This window comes from Triticum dicoccoides, chromosome 2B (genome assembly GCF_002162155.2).
Source record: "Triticum dicoccoides isolate Atlit2015 ecotype Zavitan chromosome 2B, WEW_v2.0, whole genome shotgun sequence".
Lineage (NCBI taxonomy): Eukaryota > Viridiplantae > Streptophyta > Magnoliopsida > Poales > Poaceae > Triticum > Triticum dicoccoides.
This window is the reverse complement of record NC_041383.1, coordinates 546401494-546427722: the sequence shown is the minus strand read 5'-3', so window position 1 is coordinate 546427722 and position 26229 is coordinate 546401494. Positions and strand designations below refer to the sequence as shown.

The 26229-nt window shown below is 47.8% G+C and overlaps 1 long non-coding RNA gene across 2 annotated transcripts; it reads left to right on the top strand.

Moving 5' to 3' along the window:
• The first annotated feature begins 1600 nt into the window (after positions 1-1600).
• Positions 1601-5687, top strand: LOC119364769. 2 transcript variants are annotated; one of them, XR_005175103.1, is made up of 4 exons: positions 1601-4066; positions 4332-4419; positions 4511-4611; positions 5115-5687. It is a non-coding gene; the product is annotated as an uncharacterized LOC119364769 (long non-coding RNA). The 2 variants fall into 2 exon arrangements; XR_005175104.1 differs by lacking the exon at positions 4332-4419.
• Positions 5688-26229: the final 20542 nt, after the last annotated feature.

Below are 26229 nucleotides of genomic sequence, written 5' to 3'. Positions count from 1 at the left end.
GTGGGTGGCTGGGTGCTACGCGTCCGTCCGACACACGCGACCACCCCGACAGGACTATACTTCGGTGCCTTAAGGCACCTGCCTTTGTGTCCATGACATGTGGGCCCAACAGGTGGCTGGCCCACATGTCAGTCACCCAAAGGCAGTTGCCTTTAAGGCAGCGAAGCAGCGTCCACCCCGACACGACCCTGGTCTGCCTGGTGCGCCTACATTTGAGAATGCAAACGAAACGAATCTTTTTTCATTTGCGAACCAATCTGTATGTATTACCATGCCCGTGTTTTCCTTGCAATAATTAGTCATTCTAAACGAGATACTCCATCCGTTCACTTTTGTAAGTCGTTTCAGACAACTTAAAATGAATTATTTTGCACATTGTCTGAAATGTCTTCAAGGTCTTATAAAAGTGAACAGAGGGAGTACTATAAATTAATTAATGAGGAGTTATTTGAAAAAAATCAAAACGGTACCCACACTAACGTGGATTAGAGTGTGTCACATAATTAGTTATTTGAATTAGAGTGTGTGTGTCACGTAGTTAGTTATTTGAATTAGAGTGTGTGTCACGTAGCGATCTCCAATTCTAACGTGGATTTCGCATTTCAATGTATCCACTCTACTTTTTTAATACAAATTCATATGTATATGATGAACACCATGGTAGTGAGAAAACTTTTGGATGGATTCAAACATATGACCTACAAAATAACACAACAAATTGAGTCAATGTCAACTTTTTGAAACTTAGTATGGCACGAATTCGAAATAATTACCCGTATGCCTGGTCCTCAGTTCAAATCTTACAATGTACACAGAATTGAAACATCGATATTAAGTCTCGTACTATGTACATTCAAATGTTGTTTTTAGCCCCCCCTCCATGCACAAACGCTGCATACTTCCTGTATCGGTCAATCTTCCTCTCCTAACCACCTTAGCAAGCTATCGGTTTCCAACACACGTTCATTTTTTCTCTCCATGTTTCGATCTCTAAGTCTCTCAACTACACAACCCTTTTTACACTCCTGTTACCAAATGTATTTACCTCACACACCCGCCATTGCACCCCATGCCGAGCTCTCTCTCCCCCCCTCTCCCTCTCACCCTCTCGCGCTAAATACATGCATTGCCTATCTCTCCCCCCAACCTCTCGTGCGCACGCACGCACGTTGTATATCTAGGTCACTCCCTCGAGACTATCTCACTCTTTCTTCCGTACGGCGGGCCACACTCGCTCAATCTCGCTCTCTTTATCTGAGTCTCGTTTAACCTTGTTTTCTTTCACACACAAATGATATATCTCACTGTTCGGGCCTCGATCGACACACTCTATACTCTCTCACGCAGATTGCCTATCTAGGTCAGTCCATCCAAGCTGCCGCCACTCTTTCGACCTCATGGTGGGCCATGCTCACTCAATCTCTCTCTCTATATATATAGGGCTAGACTATTTTGTTACTAGTAACAGAATAATAATATTCTGTTACCCTCGGTCGGAGGCGATCCACGAAAACCCGCCCCGCAACCCGTCCCACACCACGACCCCCGCCTTCCCCCCGAGCGCCGCCGCCCCTCTAGGCCACCGCGCCGCCGACCTTCTCCCCCACCGCGCCGCCGGCCCTCTGCCCCACCGTGTGGCTTGCCCTCTTTCCCACCGCCCCGCCAGCTCTCTGCCCCACCGCGCCGCTACCTCTCTGCCCTGCCAAGGATTAGTTCAAGTCCTCGCACGAGCCACCACCGTCCACCTTCCTCCGGCGAGCAACGGCCGGCCGCCTTCCTCGCGCGAGCCATCGCCGGCCGCCTTCCTCCGGCGAGCAACCGCCAGCTGCCTTCCTCCCTCGAGCCACCGCCGGCCGCCTTCCTCCGTCGCATCTACCTTAGCACGCCGCGCCATGTCTCCACCATCGCCTTTGGTCACGCACCATCCCGTTCATGGCTAGCTTGCGTATGGAACCTGCAAGTTCAACATTTGCACTATATTCAGTTCTTGTAGTACAAAGGTATCCCTCCCCCCACGCCATCCTCGGCACCCCTCACTCGCGCCATGGCCGTAGCTTCACTCCCGTGCGCCACCCTCGGCTGCCATGCCATGGCCTACGCTCAGCTGCTGCGGGTGGAACCGCTGGGTCGAGGAACTTTGCCTCGACAGTACAACAATACACTCTGCTGCCAGTCGCGAGAAGAGTTGCGCGCAGGCCACCCCGTATCCGCCCTCGACCCGTCTCAGTCATCTCCCTCTCATCCTCTCTCTCTGGTCTGCGTTTGTGTGTGTGTGCAGGGAGTAGGAGGTGACAGAGCAGGGGAGTGGGAGGCCCTTCCATGGCAAATTCGTCGGCAGCTTCCATGGAGATTGAGACCTCTCTTGATTTTTGCTTGTAGATTTCTCCTCTAGATCTGTCCACTGTAGTTCCTGCATAGCGGTGTCCTTTTTTCTAGTGTTCCTCTTTCTATGTTGATGCATGTGTTTAATAACCCCACTGATACGAATTCTGAAAACAAGCTTCAGTACAAGAAAAATGGGTCATTCAGTTCAATTCTGAATTATAGGTGTGTACACATCGTGCTTACACAGTAACTAATTAACTATGATAACCATGTTCAGACTTCTACAAATCCCAAAACTATGCAGAGTTAGGATTGTTACTACCTTGTTTTTTACTATTGATTCATTTTTTATGAGAAGGTATTAAGATGGTACATGTCATTGGACATCTCAATATACTGTAATGTGTTTTTTTGCATAGTACCTTGAAATTATGTTAGCAACTCTGAATTGCGATTGTGCTTGAAACTGAAAATGATTCTGTAACTTCTCAAACCTCATGGACTTGATGCTTAAAATACTTCCAGGACGATTTGATTCTTGTTTCTTTCAAGACCAGTTAAGCAAAAAGAAATTTAGTTCAGTCCAATTTCAAATTCTCATTTTAGTTTAGTCAAAGTTTCTTATTTTAGTTCAGTACAATATCCAAGTTTATTTCAGTTCAATTCTTATTTTAGTTTTAGTTCATTTCAATTCTTATTTTAGTAAATCTGTAGTCTATGGATTTTATTTGGCCTAGATTGCTAGACGTACTAACTTGTTGTGCCAAGGCAATCTAAAATATTTAGTGTTGCTACCGTAATTCGTTCATTGTTTCACGCCTTCCCACAGACGCACGCCCCCACCTCCCCGCCAACACGCGCTGCCCTAAGACACGCGCCCCCCCGCCTCCCTGTCGACGTGTGCCCCCATGCCTTCCTAGCGACGCGTGCTGCTCCACTCCCTCAGCGCCCATGCTGTTCAAACTCAGCCACCTAGGCCGTTCACCACCACTACCAAAGCCCGTTCAGTTGGCGGCGTTCCTGCAGCTACAGATGTGGTGCTGACAGTAGTAAGTGCTGGTTGTGTTGGATAAAATTTCTAGGAGCTCCCATGATTTATACATGGAACCGAGATGATTCCATTTATTCATTCCCCCAAGTGCTTCAATGTTGGCTCCTTCTTGGCTGGCTGGATCGCTGCTGGATTTGGTGGGCGTAGGTGTGGGTTTACAGGAAAGCTGGCACCACTCTTGTGTTATTTTCTCTAGCGATTGAGAAATTGATGCACTCCTTTTAATGCGTAAGTTTATCTGCTCACAACCTATTTGTGTGAAAGCCAAATAGCTTGAGAATAGCAACCCGTTTGAGCTTAGCTGAGAGGATTTTGAATCGTTGTGTGAGGAAGTGTGGACATGGACTTAAGATAATGCATGCTGCTTTATTCATAAAGAGACGGTCCTGTTGATTTTATTCGGAAACTGAACCAAAACAGTGGTTGCTACCAGTGTTTGGAAATTATAATTACTAGAACTCTTATTTATCACCCTTTTAATTGTTGGCTAATTCTTGTGAAAAGTAGTGGTTACTCTTGCTAATTACTTTGATGTGATGCCTAGGTGGTCAGTTCAGCTCCTGCAACCAAGGCAGGTCATTGCCCCTTTTGCCACAACGGCAGGAGCACAAACACGATTGTGGTCATCCTCAACCAGTTCCTTCACGCGGCCTCCGCGCAAGCCCTGCTCATGTATGCTTACACCAAAAGGTACAACTCTTGTAATTCTCCTCATACTTGCACTTGCTTATTTTCTAAGCAATAATTCCTATTGCTTCCTCTTGGGGAAAGGGATCCCATGTTGAAGTTATCTTTCATCTTTCATCTGGGGCTTCAACCTTTTTAGTTCATCTTTCATATGCTTTTTAGTACATCTACTTCCTCATGAATGGTCCAGTTCTTCGTGAGGTCACACTGAAATGTATTGTAATTTATCTCTCTGAGACCCTAACAATTATTCAGTCCATGCCACCAGGCAGTCCAACTACATCCGCCATCTCAGTGCGACCTCTTATACCTTTGCAACACTGTGTCCCGCCATCCAACGAGTAGTCCAACCTTAGGTGCGGCCTTGTTAGCAGCATGTTGGGGGTCCTCTGTTTCTCTTGTTGCTGCTCCAAGATGCAACACCTCATGCCATCGTCATCTCTGCAGGGCCATGTTCTGAGAAAATCCCATGAAGCAAAATTGTTGCCGATAGCCATTGACCATGAAGCTTCTCTGCCCTGCTGCTACTACTACATGCGGTGATCATGGTGCTTAGTTATTTTCATGTCATGCTGCTGCTTTAGCCGAATCTGAATGCATAGGTGCCGAGTGTGCTGTATTAGCCATTTTTATTATTAACACGTGCATCTAGCTTGTCTTGAAGCTCCATGATGTGGAAAGAACATTGGGGAAACTTCATGTTCTACATAGATGGAGTTCTATTCGGCTGCGCTTTGTGTCATTTAGGTTGTTCTCTACCTAGTATCTAGCAAAAATGAATCAGTCACTTGAGTGTTTTAGAAGAAAAAACTAAAGCTGAAATATCCCTCATGTTCTGTCTGTGCTTACATATGTAGACATGATTTGTATGACAAAGAAGCTCTGCTAAGTTAAATAGATTCAGTCACATATATGTTTGTATGAAAGTACAAGCATCGGTCAGGACTTGTTTTACGATGTTGTTTATGCTGAGTTCCACTACAAAAATGTGTACTTTGTCTTTGAAAAAAGTTACTAATATAAAGTTTCCCTTCCTGTCTATTATAATCAGTACTGATGGACATATGAGGTCGTGTGGCCACACTTCTTTTGAAGGCGTATCTCCATGCAATTGCACCTTTTTCCCCGGTCCTTTGGGAGGTGACTGGCCTGTTGTCTTTGCTGCTCTTTCAGTAACTGAACTATTTTCATGTGAAACTATTGCAAACCAAACAGGCCCTAAGCTTGGTGCATATCATGAATAATGGCAGAAATAAGATATTGTGTAGCTTACCTCTTATGACCAGTACACAACCTTAAGTCAAATAGCAATATATGGGAAGTATGCCAATAGGTGGTTGCTATGAAGCTTGTGAGCCTGTACAACATGTGAAACTTTGTGGAAAGTGTTGTGACTTCATATGCTATGGTGGAATTGAGGCTTCGCCAAGGAACAGGACTGGTAACTAGTGCAAAGGAGACCATGTCGAGAGGTGGCACTGCTAGACTTTCTGATGTGTAGTTATGGCATAAAAAGATGAAAAAAATGGTGTCTTGTATGATTCCATAAGGTGTACGTAGCAAATCTTCCCATGTGGATCAGTACAACTTATGTACGGCCTTGAGTTCACAAATCTTATAGTAATCTTTGTAGCTCTTCGTAAAACTTCGTAAAGCAAGACTAGCCCTTTTTTTGTGAGCAACTATTCAAACGAAAATCTGTTGTATCAGTTCTTGTGATAGATAGAAGAAAGTTCACTAGCCAAATGGTTAAAGAAGTCTACCTAATAATTTGCAAATCTTAAAGATAATGATCAGTTTGAATTACAAAACGGTTTGCACTAAAAACAAATGATCGGATCAAATTAAAAACAATGATCAGTTCGAATTAAAAAAAATCTAAATTAAAAACAATGATCAATTAGGATTAAAAATAAATAAATGATCAGTTCAAACAAGAAACAATTATCAGTTTGAATTAAAAATAAGAAAGAAAAAACCGTTTCCAAAAAATAGAAATGCGGAAGTGTGAAGTGCAAATAATGACATGTCCGATGTTTCAGCAGCGACTGAATGCAAAAAATCCAGGAAATTCAAAAAACCCACAAAAACTCATGTATAAAAGTTCAAGTCGCAAAGCGAGAGAAGTGCAAAACACCGTTGCAAAAAAAGAGTTAAAAAATAGACACACAAAACATTTTCTTTTTGAAAAATATTATTCAGTTCAACGATATAAACCATACAAGTTCAAGGACGATGATAACATAAGCCGTTGAAAAGTATGAGGATAACCATACTGAAAAAACAGAATAAAGTCCAATATGTGAAAATAGCTGAGTACACACGCACACATAGATCAATACAAACTATCTAGTACCGTAAGTACCATAAATTAAAAATTAAAAATTAAAAATTGCATCAGATCTGACTCAAGGGACAATAAATTTGCAAAAAAAATGTAGTAGTAAAACTTTGGAGGAAAAAAGCAATTTCATAAATGGAAAAAACTAGAAGTTCACAACTACAAAAGTCGTATGTTCAAACATGACGTCTCAGATAAGTTTAGGAAAAAGCTCAAACAAAATAAAAACCCACGAAATTTCAAATGGTAAAAGTCCAAGTCGCAAAACGCGAGAAGTCCAAAACATCATTGTAAAAAAATTGAGTTGAAAAAAAAGAAACACACAAAATATTTTCTTTTAAAAAAAACATCATTCAGTTCAATGATATAAACCATGCAAGTTCGAGGACTATGATACCATAAATCATTGAAAAGTTACGAGGAAAAGCCGTACCAAAAAAAGAGAGTAAAGTCTAGTCTGCGAAAACACACTCAGTACAAACCCATACACGAACATCAGTTCACGTACTTTTTTCGGAACCATTCAAAATTACTCTGTAAAAAATATCTCCTCAGTACAAAGACACAGAGATCAGTACGAGTACTCTGTTTTTTCTGACGGGAAAACAATATGAAGGGTCTCACCGTATTTCAAATTAGTCTTCGTCAGTTGCGAATTGAAGAAAACGTTAAAAAATGACTAAGAGTCACATTTTCAATAGCTTTGCATAGACATTAAACTGAAATCTTTGGCCTCTTTGAAAGTTTCGCATTTGACAATTCTTTATGAAATTTTGTTGCACACCTACCGCAAAAGTTTCCCAAAATATGAGCTGCCATTTTATAGCTCGTATGGTGCTCAGTCTCATGTCAAAATACAGTCATAAGTAACTATCGTTAGCGCCAGATCAAATACTGCTATAGTAGCTCCACCAGCAACAACATAGTGCAGGATAATTAATTAGCCACGTAATCTCCTCAGCTCCACCGGCGACTGAGGTATATGAGTATATCTATGAATGAAATGCGCCTATGGCTTACATTGCTTTGCATAAAGTCAGTGCTTGAACCTAAAAAATTCTCACTGTATGCTCCTAGTGAACTTAGGATGAGTCCAGATCCAGCTCCATACAGAGCGCTTTGAAAAGGATCCGCTTGTGGAGTAGTAGGCCTGCCTGCCAATCCTCCCCCCTACATCAATATTCATCGCTGCCATCACGGCTGAATAAATCAAAGAATGTTCAAACTAGGAGCCACAGTTCATTCGATCCCCTGTCTCTAGTGTCGGATCAGATCCCATCGATCGCCTGCACTGTGTTGAAAGCAAGAAATCCTTCCCCGGCCAGTCAAAGCTTGTTGGATTTGATTGATTCGACGAGTTGCAACAAAAAGACAGGGCGATTCGATTCGTTTCGTTTCAAGGCGCAAACACGAAGCAGCGGAGCCTCTCGCCGGCCCGACCGCCCCCTCCCACTCTGGCGGGACCCGCCACCGCCCTCTGCCTTTCCCTTCCCAAGATGGTAAGGCAAAAAAATCAGTTGAGTGGTCACTCAATCCTTTCGACTTGCAGGTGGTAGCTGCTCCGTCCGTGATGCTGGCGCTGAGGCGGACGCCGGCGACGCGCGTGGCCGCCGTCTTCTCCGGCCAGCTCCACGCGTGCTCTTGGGGCGGGCTGCGCCCTCTATGGCCGGAGCTCGCCACTGCCCTCCTCGCCCCGGCGCCGCTCGCTGCAGGCCGCCTCTCCTCCAGCCTCGCGCATGTACGCACCCACGCCACACTTCTCTCCACCATACGAGCTCCAGCAGCACCATCGCCGTCGCCCGCACCCCGGCGGCCATCGCCGCGCCTAGGCTAGGGCATGGGTTGCCGGGAGGGCTCGGCCAGAAGCAGCTCGGTCAACGGCTGAGTGGCCGGCTGAACGGGGAGAGAGCAGGAGGCGGCTCTTATTTGCACTTTTAATACAAAACGATCAGTTCAACGAAATGACAGAATCAGTACAACCGATCAAATTCATCAGTTCAAAAATGGAAACAGAATAATATTCTGTTACGCGTAACAGAATAGGCCAGATGTATATATATATATATATATATATATATACGTATGTCTCGATTGACCTCGCTCTTTCTTGGACAAAAACGATATATCACCATATTTGAGCCCAATTCGACCTATTCACATTGTATACTCTCTCACGCATATCGTCTATCTAGGTCACTCTCTCCAACCCGTCTCATTCTTTCGATCGCACGCCCCCTATGTGATCGGTTGACCTTGCTTCCTCCCACGCACAAAATATATATCTACACGTCTGTGACTGGATCATCTCTCAAGCTCTATGTCGGTGTCAAAACCGACGGATCTCGGGTAGGGGGTCCCGAACTATGCGTCTAGGCGGATGGTAACAAGAGACAAGGGACACGATGTTTTTACCCAGGTTCGGGCCCTCTCGATGGAGGTAAAACCCTACTCATGCTTGATTAATATTGATGATATGGGTAGTACAAGAGTAGATCTACCACGAGATCGGAGTGGCTAAACCCTAGAATCTAGCCTATGGTATGATTGTTGTTCGTCCTACGGACTAAAACTCTCCGGTTTATATAGACACCGAAGAGGGCTAGGGTTACACAGAGTCGGTTACAATGGGAGGAGATCTTCATATCGTATCGCCAAGCTTGCCTTCCACGCCGAGGAAAGTCCCATCCGGACACGGGACGGTGTCTTCAATCTTGTATCTTCATAGTCCAGGAGTCCGGCCAAAGGTCTTAGTCCGGCCATCCGGACACCCCCTAATCCAGGACTCCCTCAGTAGCCCCTGAACCAGGCTTCAATGACGACGAGTCCGGTGCGCAAGTTGTCTTCGGCATTGCAAGGCGGGTTCCTCCTCCGAATATTTCATAGAAGATGTTGAACACCAGGATAGTGTCTGGCTCTGCAAAATAAGTTCCACATTCCTTCGTAGAGAGAATAACATTTGTATCAATCAGATCTGCTGACGTATTCCATGGCGTCACATCATGCCACAGCCAGGCTCTTTATTCATTTTATTGTTTCACCTCAGCGCGTTTAGCGAGGCGGTTTCCTTGGCACGTCTTGTCAAAGCAGAGATCGTGTCCCCTTATTTCGGGATTCTCATCAATACGGGTGTGGGTAACCCAACCGTGACTTAGGTATGACCCCATAATTGGAAGCGAGTCTCAAACGGTTACGAGGAGGGCTCTTGGTATTCACCTCCTTTAAAAAGGAACCAAGGCCCGGCTCCCTTCTTCTCAAACCAATCAAATCTGCCCCTCGCTTCGAGTTCCAACACCCAAAGCTCTAGTTTTAGGTGCTTCGGATCTTCGAAGATGTCCGGCTCTGACCTACAAGGCCGGTGGATGCCTTCCTCCATTACGGAAGAAGATGTGCGAAAGCTAAGAGATGCTAGGTATCTAACTAGTGAAATCTCGCATAGACTGCCTACTCAAGGGCAAGCGGTCCCCGCTCGCCAGCCCGGTGAAAGCATGGTGTTCGCGTCTCACTTCCTTTGGGGGCTAGGCTTCCCAATCAATCCCTTTGTGAGGGGGCTTATGTATTACTACGGGCTGGAGTTCCATGACCTAGCTCCGGAGTCCATCCTCCAGATCTCATCATTTATTATCGTGTGCGAGGCCTTCCTCCATATCACCCCTCACTTCGGATTGTGGCTAAAAACTTTCAAAGTGGAACCGAAAATGATCGAGGGGCAGCACGCTGAGTGCGGAGGGTCTATAATAAGCAAGATGGACGATGCTCCATGGCCCGAAGGCTCTTTTCAAGAGGAGCTCGGCTTATGGCAACGGGACTGGTTTTACATTACAGCCCCTAGGGGCACCACATGGGTGGCACCGCCTACTTTTCGCTCGGGTCCCCCACCACGGCTGGCATCATGGGTTAATGAAGGACTTATCTGGGGGCCGTCGAAAGACGTGCCCTTGCTGCAGGGCCGTATTCGAGATCTCCTAGAAAGAGATATCAATCTGACCATGGTGGCGCAAGTCATGGTGATTTGCCGCACACTGCCCTGCAAACGTCGACCTCTCCGCCTGTGGGAATTCAATCCTGAGGGACCACGGGTTCTACAACACTTCATGGGAATGACACCCATGGAGATGTACAAATTGTTCTTCAGATCACAAGCAAGGTGTCTGGATTTGTCCGAGGACGCTGGTCTGAGCTGCAACCGCCCAGATGCTAAAGTAAGTAGCTCCATATTTGCACATACCATCCATATTTTTATCACATCTACCCTTTAGTAGAGTTGCCCTTTGAACAGGAGTTGATAGCAAAGGCTAAGCTTATCAGGTGTCCAGCCCCCTTGCCCGAGACCGTGCCGAATCCCATGTTGACCCGGATGCTGGAGGCCGCGCCGTTGGCGGAAGGAAAAGGGGGGGGACCAAGGAGCTACCGCCTCTTCGAAGGAGGCCATCAGGAAGGGAAGAATCGAAAATTCTTCCGACCAGGGAAAGAAAAGGACTGCCTCTGAAGACCCGGAGGTGATAACCTCAAAACGGGGAAAGAAATCTTCGTCAGAGGGTTCGTCACCGGTGGACGCTTCAGCCGAATCGCCCCCTAAAGGGGACCCACTATCCCCCGAGGCGTAAGTGAGGGGAGGGGTTCCATAATGAATCACATTCATGTTTTATTCCTGAGGAAAATAACCGAAGCATTATCTTGCAGTTCGGATCTCAACCCTTCTCAGCAGAGCTCATCTTCAGGGGATCTTCGTCCAGAGATGATAGAGAGCGAAACGCCTCCCCTTGTTCCACCATCCCACGAGGCTGGCGACCCCGAGGTATCGTCCCGGAGGGCTTTTTCAAGTCCAGACCCTGGGAAAGGTCGTCAAACTAGTCCGGCACCCTCTTGCGCGCCGGCGGAGGTGCTAAAGGATCTGCTTGGTAGGGCGTCCATCTCAGAAGAACACCGTACATTGATGAATACGGTGATTGGAAGGATTTCATCCGCAGAAAGCGGATTGTACGAAGTTGCCAGGAGTTTACTAACAGGCTTTGAGGTATGTAAAAAGGTGTACCTTTTGGTAGAGCCGCATATTAAATGTGCCCTGTATGAATGGTAGCCCCTGAGACTCTGTGTGTCGTCATGAATGACGGCGCACAGAGGATCATAATCCTAGGTATAATATGTCGCTTATTCCATGAAGGTGGCGAGGCGCTTGGTGGCTAGCCGGACTGATGAATCTGCCGAACTAAAGCGGCAACTTGACGTGGCCGATGCCGACATCGTGCTTGTAAATAAGCGGCTAGACGAGGCTCAAGGTATGTTCAAAAGACACCCAGTAATAGAAGCTTGATGCTCGGGCCTTATATATATACTTGATGTAGATGGTGCTGCTGCCGTGGAGAACCTTGCCCGAGCCAAGGAGCAAGCAAGGAGAAGTGATGCGGCTGCCGTTAAAGGGGCTGAAGAGCTAAAAGCCGAACAGGCTGCTCACTGCTAGAGCAAGAAGGAAATGGCCGAGATGACCATAGAATTGAGGGATGCTACCGACTGCTGTAGATTGCTTGAGCAAGAAGATAGGGCGGCTCAGAAAGATCTTGAAAAGATCACGGCCGAAGCCAAGGATACTCGCTCTGCCATGAGAGCGATGAAGGAGGAGCTGCGTCAGGCCGGAGATATCACGGCTGGAAAGCCTTATATGCTGCGGATGAAGTTCGGAGACCCCAAGTATGCTCTATTAGACCGGCAGTGGAGTTCGGACAACGCTTATCTGGATTTGGCCGCAAGTGCGGCGGACGCGACCGAACACTTCCGCAGCCGAGGTGACCATAAATTGGAAGAGCTTTTTTGGTCGCAGTACCACAATCCAGAGCGCCCACTATCAGTCTCCGACCGTTTAGCCGCCTGGGCGGAGCTAAACAGATTATCCGGACTCACCATGAAATTTGTTGCGAGTCGTCTGTGGCCGGAGAAGCCGGAGCCGAAGAGCTATTTTGGCTTGGTGCAGCAATTTCTTGGTTCGGTGCCGCATGCTGATGCAATGAAGAGATCGGCGTGCATAGTGGGCGCACAGATGGCTCTTGCCCGTGTCAAGACATACTGGGCAGATATGAAGGCCAGTATTGTTACGTCCCAAGATTCGGGCGAAAGCCGAGTACCTGCCAAGCACTATTTTGAGGAAGTTCTTCCTGGTGCTCGTATAATAGGGTCGCAGTGCTCGAAGGATGCTGTGTTCGAATAGCTTATACTATTTGTAAGACGAATTGTGTTTTTATGAAAAAAGCTTTTTTATGCTTGTGCTTGCAAGAATCATGATACCTCCTGTGCGGCCGTTTAATGTATATATTTGTATATAACCTGAAAGATGGCAGTCGTTGGCTTCAGCCCCCACGCATAGAATGCGGGGGTGTTCGCAAAAAGGCGTCTGTTCACACTTAATCCAACATCTTGGTCCTATAAAGGAGGTGGTGGCGCGGCGAACTAGGCAACCGGACTATAATGCTTTATCACTTTCACTTAGCCATAGGAGTTTGACAGTGGGACTACTGAATAGCCCCTAGGGGCACCGCGCTCGCCCGAATTCGGGGAACGAGTGTGCCTGACCGGGAAGCGGCCCTTCGTTAATGCGGAGGAATCCTAAAGATTCCGAAAAGTCATCGAGTGGTTGACCAGTCTCTCGCTGTATCATGACAGTCAGTTTTCGGCTTTCTCTACTGAGGTGCTCACCCGGCCGAACCGGGGCACAATCGCAGTAGTTCTCCTGGTGCTGCGTTAGCCGATATAATGGAACGTAAGGCAGCAGAACACAGGAGCCGAGCAAAGCCAACATTTGACCAAAGACATGATTCGGAGCTGATGCATATAGGGCCAAACTCGCGACGCCGAACACTCCCTAAGGTGTTCGGTCTTTATGAAGACGGGCCGAAATAGAGCCCTTGGTAAAAAAGCCCCTAGTGTCCAGGTACGTGCAAAAAAATTCTGACATGGCCACATGCCAAGACGCCAGCCTCCTCCTCGGTTATAGAGAAAACCGGGGTATGTTATCAACAAGAGACAATAAAAAAGGTTTACGCAGGGTCTTAATCTGAAGAGAATCCTTGGAACGGGTCCCTGCTGCACGTCTGCGCCTGTGTCTCCGTCGTGCCATATCCTGGACAGGCGTAGCACGATGCTCGTCTGCAAAAGAGAGGAACTTAGTAAAAAATAAGCGTGCGAGAAATCTATATCGAAATGAACAAAATATAGTTGGAGCAAGAGTTGGGCCGTATTGTCTCTGGGCGTGAGCACACGGAGCCCCTTGCACTAGGGTATGCGGTAATTTAAGCATGTTGACGCCGGACTCGTCGGGGCGTGTCCGGGATAGTAGGGCTGGATTTATGGGCGGCTGCCTAGGCAACCGCACCCCTGCCCGTACTTTGGGGGTCAATTTATGTTCCCTTGTAATGAGATGATGCCCTTTGGACCGGGCATTTTAAGTGTAAGGGATGCATAGTGCGGTATTGCGTTAAAGCGGGCGAAAGCTTCACGTCCCAGTAGCGCTTGAGAGCGACATACGAATGGGGCGATGTGGAATGTTAGCTTTGCGCTTCGGAAGTTGTCGGGTGATCCGAACGTGAGTTCTAACATAAGGGAACCCATACTTGGGGTATCCGAACATGGCGTTACTCCTTGAAAGGAAGTGTTGCCGAGGTGGATTGCGACTGGGTTTACCCCGAGTTTGGGGACTGTTCCTGATACAACAGGTTCAAGTTGCTGCCGCCGTCCATAAGGATGTTCGTAAATTGGAGTCCGTTAATGATTGGATTTAAGACCAAGGCAGTCCAGCCTGCGTTCTGGTCTCCTCTAGAGTAATCCAGATGATCAAAGGTGATTGGTTGTAACAACCAGTGGGGTTGCTCCTCCGGGGCTGGCTGTACGGCGCGTGTCGTTGTAGGTGCCGTTCTATTCTTCTTCGTTGCAAGAAGTAGATTTACTGTCTTGACTTCTTGTGGGAACTTCTTTTGTTCTCCGGTAATCTGCTCATGGGGTGCATTGTCATCTTCGCTTGGTATGTTGAGCCCCTTGTGTTCGGCGTTGAGCTTGCCGAACTGCTTAAAGACCCAACAATCTTGGTGGGTATGGTTTGCAGGTCTCCCCGGAGTGCTGTGGATTTGACATATTTTGTCTAAAATTTTGTTGAGGTTGGATAGCTCGTCCCTATCTTCTTTGGGGGGCATCTTTTTCGGATTTTGCCGAGGGCTTTTGAATCCTGCGTTTACTGCCGTGCTCATCGGGCTTTTGTCCTTTATCCGACGTGGTTCTTTGTTACGGCGCGGCTTCCCGTTCCCATCTCTGAGTTCGGACGTATTCGGGTCGCTGGTGCTGCTTCTTGCCAACCAGCTATCCTCTCCTGCACAGAAGAGGGTCATGAGGCTTGTTAACGCGGCCATTGTTCGCGGCTTTTCTTGGTCGAGGTGTCTGGCGAGCCATTCGTCTCGGATGCTATGTTTGAAAGCTGCTAGGGCCTCTGCGTCCGGACAGTTAACTATCTGATTCTTTTTGATAAGGAATCTGTTCCAGAGCTTCCGCGCCGACTCTCCGGGCTGCTGAGTTATATGGCTCAGATCATCTGCATCCGGGGGCCGGACATAGGTCCCTTGAAAATTTGCCCGGAAAGCATCCTCAAGCACTGCCCAACTTCCCATGGTGTTCTCGGGGAGGCTTTTAAGCCAATGCCGGGCTGTCCCTTTGAGCTTAAGGGGTAAGTATTTTATGGCGTGGAGGTCGTCTCCTCTGGCCATGTGTATGTGGAGGATGTAGTCCTCGATCCAGACTCCAGGGTCTGTTGTTCCGTCGTATGGTTCTATGTTCACTGGCTTGAATCCGGCTGGGAATTCATGATCCAGCACCTCATCAGTAAAACATAGGGGGTGTGCGCGCCCCTGTATTTGGGCGTGCCGCGATTTTCGGGTATTTTTTGCGTTGCATCACTCATTGGAGCTTGCTTTCTTGGCCTATAGATGGATCTGGTAGGGCCAGTCTTGGACGGATCGCACGCTATATTGAGTGCGGCGTCCTTTGACGCATGAGATTGGTCGTAGGGTCGTCTATCCGGCCTTGTGGCATCCTTATTTTTTGACTGTGGGGGCTTTATGGCCTCTTCGTCAAATTCCGGTAGTAGTTTCCGCTTCGGATAGCTCTTTGTGTGGCGACCATTGCCGTACTTGTGTGCGGTATTGAGTACCTTGCCCCATCTGATCCTGAGTGCATCCTCCGCTGTCTTGAGCCTCCGCTTCTGCTTTTTCAGGCTACATGCAGTGGCGACGAGCCTTTGGTGGAGGTTCTGATGTTCCAACAATTTGTCTGGTGTGAGGTCGTCCGGGCTATTATACTTCCCGGGTATTGGTTGTTCGGATTGTCCGCCTTGCTTGGACGGATGCTCGATGGCATGTTCATCGTCCGTTGAGTCGCCCTGCTCTATGGCTGGGTTTTTGTCGAGGTGTGGCTTGGCCTTGCGCTTACACCGCCGCTTTGATTGTTTCTCGGGGGAGCGATCTCTGGCCGCATCCTTTTGGTCCTCGTAGTCGCTTCTGTTGCGTGTGTCCACCATGTATACATTGTATGATGAGGTGTTTTTCCTGAGCCCTATAGGTGCTGGTTCTTGATCGTCTCCTTTATCGGCGTTCATACCGTTGGTATCTTCGGAGTCAAAGTCGAGCATCTCAGTTAAATCATCGACAGTGGCTACAAAGTGGGTGGTGGGTGGGCTACAAATTTCTTCGTCGTCCGCGTCCCAACCGTGCTGGTCGTAGTCCGGCCAGGGCTCTCCTGACAAAGAGAGAGACTTTAACGCATTCAGGATGTTGTCGAAATGTGAGTGCTGAAAGACATCCGCGGCGGTGAACTCCATGACCGGAGCCCAATCGGGCTTAACCGGGATAGGTGCAGGATTTACGGAGTCCGGATCGGAGTCCGACGCCTCGGAGTCACGGGCCTTGCGAGGGACTAGTCTGGTATCCGGCTCTATCGCCGTAGAGATTGCAGTTTCCGGGGTGGCGTCTAACCGTCCGTCCCCGATTGGCGTAGTGGGCTCCGAGCTAATGGTCGGAGCGGACACCGGAGCGACGCTCTGGGCGTTGTCTGATGACAGAGCTAAATCGTGCCCATCATGATAGTGCGGCGCGCCCAGTTATGGCTCGAATCTATCGAAGATCAAGTCCCCGCGGATGTCGGCCGTGTAGTTCAATCTTCCAAACCTGACCTGATGGCCAGGGGCGTAGCTCTCGATCTACTCCAGATGGCCGAACGAGTTAGCCCGCAGTGCGAAGCCGCCGAATACGAAGATCTGTCCGGGGAGAAAAGTCTCATCCCGGACCGCATCACGATTGACGAGCGAAGAAGCCATCGGGCCTAAAAGGCGACGACACAGAGGAACTCTCAACGAAAGCACAAATGTCGGTGTCAAAACTGGCGGATCTCGGGTAGGGGGTCCCGAACTGTGCGTCTAGGCGGATGGTAACAGGAGACAAGGAACACGATGTTTTTACCCAGGTTCGGGCCCTCTCGATGGAGGTAAAACCCTACTCATGCTTGATTAATATTGATGATATGGGTAGTACAAGAGTAGATCTACCACGAGATCGGAGTGGCTAAACCCTAGAATCTAGCCTATGGTATGATTGTTGTTCGTCCTACGGACTAAAACTCTCCGGTTTATATAGACACCGAAGAGGGCTAGGGTTACACAGAGTCGGTTACAATGGGAGGAGATCTTCATATCGTATCACCAAGCTTGCCTTCCACGTCGAGGAAAGTCCCATCCGGACACGGGACGGTGTCTTCAATCTTGTATCTTCATAGTCCAGGAGTCCGGCCAAAGGTCTTAGTCCGGCCATCCGGACACCCCCTAATCCAGGACTCCCTCACTCTATCTTACAGCCCTCACCCTTACCAAAAGCTCAATCGGACAATATCTCTCCGGAGCATATCTATTTGTTCAATGAATGTCGGACCACACTCACTTTGTCTCTCTATCTATATGTCTCTCGATTGACCTCGCTTTCTCACACCGTATCTTCCACGCGTTGAAGCTACTACCTCTCCATCCCTCGCAAAGCTGGAGCTATTTACATTGCGAGGGGCACTCCAACCTTGGATTAATTTGTGTAGGCATTTATTCCGGTCGGTTTAGATTATATTTTCGTAGCATTCGGCCCACAACTACTCCAAACACCGTTGCAACCCATGCAACTCCCCTAGTTGATTTCCCTCTGGCTCGGTCATCGCTCTCTCGCACGTCCTTTCTCGCCTTCAACATCGCACCATGGTATTATTGAAAAAACTATGTTGTTCTCTTTAATTATTATAAATAAGCTACAAAACTACACACCGATAGTCCACTTGGAATGGAACAAATTTCGACCCGCAAATTAAAGTGCTACAAACTACACACCGAGGGGCCCACATGTCATGAAACAGATTTGGACCCATATACAAATTAAAAAATAAAGGATGAGGATCGAACATGCGACCGGGCCTTCAAGGCGCATGTCAATAGGCAACATACGTAGAATAGCAATGTTTGTTGTACAACCTTTGTTTACATAATGTTTTTATATTACCACATCCTAATTAATGGATAACATGTAATATTATTTTTAGTACTATTCGCCTTCACTTACTGGTGGGTTCCATGTGTGCTCTCTCTCTCCTCCCCTTCTGCGTTTAGACGCACGGGCAAACAAGAAGAACTCCCGGGCGATGTTGCCGTTGACCATATCTGGAAGCGTTCACAAGTCACGACACCAGTTTCACGTACTAGCAGCACTAGTCAGTGTGTACGTGCAATGCACGTTAATTTGGAAGTATATTAAGTGCATGCGGATATTAACTACTAGGATATTATTTGCATTATGTCATGTGATTAGCACTATTTTGGCATGGAATTAACTGCACGCTAAACGTGTTGAGCGCTCGACATTGAAGCAGTCTAGGTTGTTGGATGACAAGGAATACATGTGGCTTGATGACGTTTTATATTTAACTTGATATGGCTCTAGCAGAACATTCAATCGATAAAACCATACATTTCGTTCAGTCTGACTCCGACTTTAAATTATACGATGATCGATATAAAAATAAACGGAAATGATAAACTTTCGGATTTTAAGCATGGCAATCCGAACATTTTTCATGGCAAATTTAGATTACACGGCAGCGGCGGGGGCGTCTCGTGGTGGGAAGCGGCTCCTCTGCCGTGCTCTGTGTGTCGTCGGGCCACTGACCGACGGCGACGGTGGCGTCTTGCGCCATTGTTGGCGTACTCCTGGACGTTGGCCTAGCTTCAAGGAATGCCAAAATGTTCTGGACTTCGGAGCGAGTCAACTGGCAGGAGGAGACGACTGGCGTTGGTGCAAGGAAGCGGTCGACAGCGGCCATCCATGCCGCTGAGGGGAGCACTGGCACCCGCGCGGGGACAGGCGCTGTCAACGGCGCGGCAGAGACATTCGTGTGCACGAGCACCGGCATGGGCGCGCACGTCAGTGCATGCGCAGGCGCATGCGCTGGCAGGTGCACGAGCACCGGCACGGGCATGCGCGTCAGTGCACGCGCAGGCGCATGCGCTGGCAGGTGCACGGGCACGTGAAAGTCGGCGGGGACCTTGTGGAACCCCGTGGCATCAAGCTCGGCGACAATGTGCGGCTCCCAGCCCATCAATGCCATGGGGATGGGTGCTGGCGCAGTCGGGGCGACCGGAGCCGAAATGGGAGCGGGGACAGGTGCGGCGTCTTCCTGCAAGGGCAGTTCAAGCTCGTCCCAAAGTGCATTATGTTCTTGAGACTCTGGCTCGGTGTCTTCCTCATGAAACTGGAACACTAAGTGCAGACCATCGTGATGCGGCATGTCGTACGTTTAGGTCAGGCTAGTTGGAGGTAGACGACAGGAGAATCGGAGAGGAAGAGCGAGGATTGTAGCGATACCGAGTAGTGCGGGGTTGATTTTAAACTGCGGCGCCGACGACATTAAAAGTGGGAGCAGTTGGGATGACGGTGGGTGGCGGAGCCTGGTCAAAGGGCTTGCCTCCCGGTGAGTCTGCACAGCGGTCTGCTCGCACGCCTCCCTGACAGCCGGCGCAGCGGTCTGCTCGCACACCTCCCGTTGACTCACAGGCTTGCTGGGATGGCACCTGCCGATGAGAAGCGGGGACTCATGGCGGCACGTAAACGCCCACGGTTTCAATAGTGAAAGCGTTCGCCTTAACGTGACAGGTCTTTGTTCCAAAACACCTTGGCTCTTCATTTGTGCAACTTGTCATAAGCAGCTTGTCTCGAATTGAAGAAAAAACTTACAAAGTAATATTTGTGCCATATCACGTGACCATGCTCAGTTTCAAGAATTTATGCTCACCTTTGGATTTTCTGAAATTTAAGATCTAGGATTCGAAACAATATGATAACCTGCATCATGCAATAAATTTTCAAGCCGTACATCTGTCCTGTTGTATTTCTTAAGAATGGATTTGGTCAAACATTTTTCTTAGTTAAACCTCCTTTCTGGTTTATAGTGCTCAATTCAAAAATCTCACCAACCAAGGTAGATGGTGAGTGGTGGAACAATTGTTGTAGTTTGCAAAACCACTCAATTAATGCGCTTGTTTTCCTCAAAAATTGTGTTTACGAATGCATTAGTTGCAATGCATGCATGCATAAAGTACATGCATTGGTCAATTTTCTCTTAATTCTTGCATGTAATGATTTATTGCACCTTGAAATCTGAACATGTGTTGGGGAACAACCAAATTGAGACTTACAAAATGGGAAAACTAAAATTTTGAGATAAGCCCTATAAACCGTAAAAGGATAATCCCTACGTACCAGTGCATTGCCTGATATATTAACTCAAGTACTAGGCATGAACAAACGGGCTCAATTCTGTGCTCATCCTGGTGTAGTAGTAGTAGTAGTACTAGGCAATGCAGTTGACGGGTGACCTTGACGAGCGGCGACCGAGGGAATTGAACCGTGCTCGGCATGGTAGGTAACGTTGTCTAGTTACTAAAGCATCCCTCCGTTGTTCATCGGTAGTCATTATGGACCGGGGACATGAGGGGAATTTCCTAGGGCTGGAATTCTGGCCGCCAGATATTTCGACTTGAAACGTTGAGGCTCGACTGGTTGGGGTTGCCTAATGTGCGTACCACGCACGCCACTGAAGGACACGAGCCTGTTTTTTTAGGATCAACACGAGCCAAGGTCTGGCTGGTATGCCGTTGTGTCCTACCATTCGAGAATACGAAAGGAACCTTTTAAATTGCCGAACGAATCTATGTGTATTACAATACCCGTATTTTCCTTGCAAATACTAATCTCAACGTGGTAATTGATTTATGACGAGTTGTTGAATTAGAGTGAGTTTGTGATATAGTGATCTCAACGTGGATTTCACATTTCATGGTATGCCTAGTAAGTTTTCCAATTCAAATTCAAATTTAAAAGATGAACAATATGGAGGTGAGAAAACTTTGTATGTATCAAGCATATGACCACACACACACACACACGCACGCACAGAGACACACACGCACGAACACAACAACAATCCAATAAGTATAGTGCATCTATTTTTCCAACCCATGCATGTATGAAACGAATTCAAAAATACTCCTTCTATTCCTAAATATTAGTCTTTTAGAGAGTTCAACAAGTGACTACATACGGAGCAAAATGAGTGAATCTAGACTCTAAAATATGTCTATATACATCCGCATGTGCCAGTCTATTTGAAGCCTCTGAAAAGACTAATATTTAGGAACGAAGGGAGTAAAATGTAAGACATCCATGGTCCTCAGTTCAATATTTAAAATGAACATGAAACTGAAACATGAATATTAAGTCTAGTACTATAGTACATGCAAATGTTGTGTTTAGGCGGAGCTATGATTGTCGGGGGTCAACCCCTCGACCTTAGATAAAATTGTGGAGCTCTGTTTAGGGTTGTTTAGATTATATTTGCCCCCACCCTCCCAACCACCGATTGGTTGTGCACGCCCCACCCCTCCTCCCCGGGAGAATATCATGTGCCCCCATACCTTAGATGCTATATGCCGATACGAGTTGCTTGGAGTTTGTAGATCTGAGATATGGCAGCTCACATGATGTGTCTTAATATTTTAACAGGAAACCTTGATGAGTTTGAGAATTGCACACAATTTGTACAAAAGCTACTTAGATGCCCTTTGATCCCATATCCAACGACCTCGAAGCTCGTATCACCGTAGCATCTAAGATGAAGGAGGACATCATATTCTCCTGTATGTAAGAATATCATGTGCTACCACACCTTAGATGCTTTGGTGATACAAGCTCTTCGGAGGCGTTGGATTTGTGACCCAACACCTCCTCGGTGGTTCGAATGTTTTTTTGCAGATAAGCCCCAAAAGAGTTTGGCCACTTCTTACAAGCACAAAGACTGCTCAGATGCCATTGGATCTCAGATCAAACGACCTCCAAGCTCGTATCACCGTAGCATCCAAGCCGTGATAGCACCTTATGTTTTCTCGCACGAGAGAGTATGAGGTGCTCCCGCACTGTAGATTCTATGGTGATACGAGTTCACTGAGATCTAACGGCCCACAGTAGGAGGTTTGAATGTTTTTGGAATATATGGCTGATAGAGTTTGGGAAATGCGCAGAAAGTACAAGTACTATGCATGTGCCATCTGATCACTGATCATACGACCTAGATGCTCATATCACCGTAGTGGGTAATTAAGCTATGGGGAGCACCTAATATGAGCACCGGGGAGCCGTTGGATCGAAGATGCAGTGGCACACACGAGGCCTGAATGTTTTATCTGCAAAAAAACCTTTGGAGAGTTTGGAAATTGCGCATAATCACAAAGACTACTCCCAAGCCATTGGATCTCACTTCCAACGGTGTAAAAACTCGTATCACCATAGTATCTAAGCTCCGGGGTGGATGTGATATTCTATGCCGCTATCATTCTTGTTAGTAAACTTGCAAAATACATGTAACTCGTGCCGTTACTTGTCTAACCGCACAAAGTGTTTGTTCAAAAAAACCATCCTACACTGAATATCGGAACAACACACGTGGTTCCCACTTGTCATTAATCAAATTTGGACCTAAAGTTAACAAATCTGAAAGACGACATTCGAACTGGCAACCTGGACTACAAAGCATAAGTCGATAGCCTGAAAAAACGAACGGTTGTTGGCTTTGTCCCATAACTTGATTCTATACAGTACTTGCATTGAGTATAGTAGAGGGAGTGCCTCGTCAACATGTGCATGACCGTTGTCTCACTTACTGGTGGGTCCCAGGTCTGCGATCTCAATCTCTCTTCTCTCCATTGTCTAACCTTTGCACGGGCACACACGAAGAGCGGTGCTAGCTTGCCGTGGTGTTATTACAACTAAAAAGAAAAGCTTGGAAAATAGAAGAATCGCCTAGAACAAGAGACGTTGTGGCTGGTCGAGACGGAGCTAACCGTGCCACGTTTGCATGATGAAGCTGTGTGGCTAGTGGGGTGTTTTCGACCGACTGGCTGGGTCCCGAGGTCGAACCATAGGTACTACGTCTGATACAGTATATTTTTACACGCACATTTTTCCTCCGTGCCGAGACGTGGCACACCCTACCGCGCGGTTTCCGGGTCCTCCCGGGTGGTGCACGCATATATTCTTCCTTACGTGGGACGCCCTACCGCACGTTTTCTGGGTCCTCCTCGGTCATAGCGCCGAAGCAATTAAATGAGTCGTCAAATCATGAAAGACCACCTTTCCCGCCGAGTACATCAGTGAAGCACGATGGCTAGCTAGTTGGGCTAGTTCGACCGATTAGGTAGGCCGCCGCCACATTTGTTTTTTCACCCCTTTTTTTATCTACTTGCCAGCAGGTAAATTTAAATATCCACCGCGGCGTTGCTCTGGTGTTTGGGTGCGGCAGGATTTTTAATTTTTTGATTGACGAGAGCAGGCGCGGCAGGATTTTTAATTTTTTAATTGACGGGAGCAGGCGCGGCAGCAATTAGTCACGATGACTCCGACTGTAAAAACCCACTCCTCCCTGATGTGAGAAGTCATCGACTGGTGTTTTACCGTGGTGAAAACCAAAAGATTCCCCACTCCTCGGCTGGCTCTGTCCGCCTTCTCGTAGATTGCATTGCCTTTCAGCCGTTTCGCCCCCTTTCCTTCCTCTCCCCATTGCTTCTACCTAGTGCCACGGCAGCGCAGCAGATCACGGAGTCCGAGGTGAGGCGCCTGACACAGGAGCTCCATGCCAAGGATGCGGAGCTCAGGGCCAAGGACGTGGAGCTCCATGAGCTCAAGGAGGAGAGGAGTGCCATGCTCCTCCGTTATGTGCGGGAGTTCACGGAGCTTCAAAAGCGGTAGGCGTCCACCACAAAGATGCTCGAGGCGTCGGCGGCGTTGCTGCAGAAAGCGGTAGATACGATAGGCCGTCAGGGGAGCCGGCTGGAGCGCGAGCGGGCCGATCGTGACGAGGTCCAGGATCGCCTCAGCCACTTGGTGAACCAAGTTGCCACGCACGTGTTGCGGTTACGCGATGCCTACCGTCGTGCCAGCACGACGTTTCCGGCCGTCGTGCTAAACCCGTTCGACCACCCGGTCGACTTCAATGAGCTGCGGCTTCCTGACCTGATCTCCTTCTTCACCTATATCTCTGAGGAGCTGAGCCGTCTCCGCGCGATGGTGGGGGCTGAGCTGGACAAGGAGTGGTTGCGGGCTGCCGTCGCCGTTGCCGGGCGAATCCTTTCAGGGCTCCATCACCGGAATCCATTCGTGCCATTGGAAACCGTCTTTGACGAGCTTGCTCCCGTCGACCGGGAGCGGGCTCTGCGGGCGGTTGCACCCTGCATCACCAACGTCATGCGCCTCGAGAAGCAGAGGGACTTCGGTGGTGTTTAGGCACCCTCTGCATGGGCATGTCCATGTCTCGGCGCAACATGACCGTTGGATCAAACTCAGACGGTGCAGATCAGTCATTGTAGCACAAAGCGTGTGGGTGTGTTTGGTTGCATTCTCATCTCAATATAGTTGTTTCCTCTTCGTGTATTTTTATCAACCTACTAGTGTGGACTCATGCACCCTTCATGGTTCATGCACTCTGCCAAACACCCAAAAGTGGGTCGAGAAGGGAACTTTTGCTCCCATCCCGTGCACCCTTCATACACCCTGTCTAACACTATAGGATGTGCTTCATATGGTTCATGTTTCGTGGAGTACTGTAGCACCGTACTCTCCGTGCGCTGTGGACCTAGTTTTGTTAACATTGATCTCACCGTTCATTCTCGACCGGACAGTCGAAAAAGCAGTACTATGTTACATATAGGAGTAGTTGACATGCGCACAACATCATTTGTTATCGTCATATCTTACTACACTAGCAACAAGATCGTGTAGTACTGACGTATTGTCACGCCCAATATGCGACCCTATCCAAAAGGAACTCGAAGGTCCCACCAAGGATAGACCCGCATATTGAAACGCTTTTGCAAGGTGGATATCATTACATAAACATTACATAATAGATAGGGATACATACAAGAGGCATACAATACCACACGAATACAACATCACAATACATAAGATCAACATCCGACTACGGATGAAACACAAAGATAAACTCAAACGACATCCACCCTACTAGCCCAGGCTGCCGACCTGGAACCTATCCCTTGGTCGAAGAAGAAGCAGAAGAAGAACTCAACGCAAGCAAGCATCGCTCTCGCGTCATGATCATCGAATAACCTGTACCTGCAACTGTTGTTGTAGTAATCTGTGAGCCACGAGGACTCAGCAATCCCATTACCATGGGTATCAAGACTAGCAAAGCTTAAAGGGAACGGAAGGGTAAAGTGGTGAGGTTGCAGCAGCGACTAAGCATATATGGTGGCTAACATACACAAATAAGAGTGAGAAGAGAGCAAAAGGAACGGTCGTCAACTAGTAATGATCAAGAAGTGATCCTGAACTCCTGCTTACGTCAAACATAACCCAAAACCATGTTCACTTCCCGGACTCCGCCGAAAAGAGACCATCACGGCTACACACACGGTTGATGCGTTTTAATTCGGATTTGGTGTCAAGTTATCTACAACCGGACATTAACAAATTCCCATCTGCCTATAACCGTAGGCACGGCTTTCGAAAGATTATACCCTGCAGGGGTGTCCCAACTTAGCCCATGATAAGCTCTTGCGATCAACGAAGGATATACCTTCTCCTAGGAAGACCCGATCAGACTCGGAAACCCGGTTTACAAGACATTTCGACAATGGTAAAACAAGACCAACAAAGCTGCCCAATGCGCCGTCAATCCCGATAGGAGCTGCACATATCTCGTTCTCAGGGCAACACCGGATAGGTCAGCCTACGAGTAAAACCAGACCTCGAGTTGCCCCGAGGTGGCCCCGCAGTCTGCCCGGTTCGGACCAACACTTAGACAAGCACTGGCCCGAGGGGGGGGGGCTAAAATAAAGATGACCCTCGGGTTGGCCGACCCAAGGGAAAGGTATAGGTGGTGGTGAGGCAAATGGTAAAACCAAGGTTGGGCCTTGCTGGAGGAGTTTTATTCAAAGCGAACTTTCAAGGGGGTCCCATAAATCACCCAACCGCGTAAGGAACGCAAAATCCGAGAACATAACACCGGTATGACGGAAACTAGGGTGGCAAGAATGGAACAAAACACCAGGCAAAAGGCCGAGTCTTCCACCCTTTACCAAGTATATAGATGCATTAATAATATAAGAGATATTGTGATATCCCAACCAAAATCCTGTCCACCATGGAGCAATCTTCAACTTCACCTGCAACTAGCAACGCTATAAGAGGGCTGAGCAAAGCGG